Consider the following 490-nt stretch of genomic DNA (forward strand, 5'->3'; position numbering starts at 1 on the left):
ATTTAGGTTAGTTTGTTGCCTAATCTATGTATGTTGTTACATTAGGTTAGTTAAAGTTGGATTAGTTGTGTTAGACACATGTCATAGTATGTTTAACATATGCATATGTTTATTACACCTAACATTGTTATATTTTGATTACAATACCATTATTTTGATATTTATTGTATAAATTGAGTAGTCATTTTTGTCTTATTTATTATTTTGTATGTTCATAAAAATTAGATTCTGGCTGTGCTGTTAGTAATATCCTTCTACTTGACTCCATACCTAAACAGTAACAAAAACATTGTTGTAGCAGTTTCTCTCAGATGTCAGGCTCCTCTAAAGTTGCACTGTTGAAGCCACTTAATGGTTTTCATTAGTCACACAATATTTTTAGGGAGGACTGTTGAAAGTTTTGCTTCTACACAATTATACTGATGTTACATTGTTCAACAAACACTCAATCTATGACAATACTTGAAGCTAAGAGCTAGTGTATATGTGT

The sequence above is a fragment of the Limulus polyphemus genome, unplaced genomic scaffold (genome assembly GCF_000517525.1).
Source record: "Limulus polyphemus unplaced genomic scaffold, Limulus_polyphemus-2.1.2 Scaffold1097, whole genome shotgun sequence".
Taxonomy (NCBI): Eukaryota; Metazoa; Arthropoda; class Merostomata; order Xiphosura; family Limulidae; genus Limulus; species Limulus polyphemus.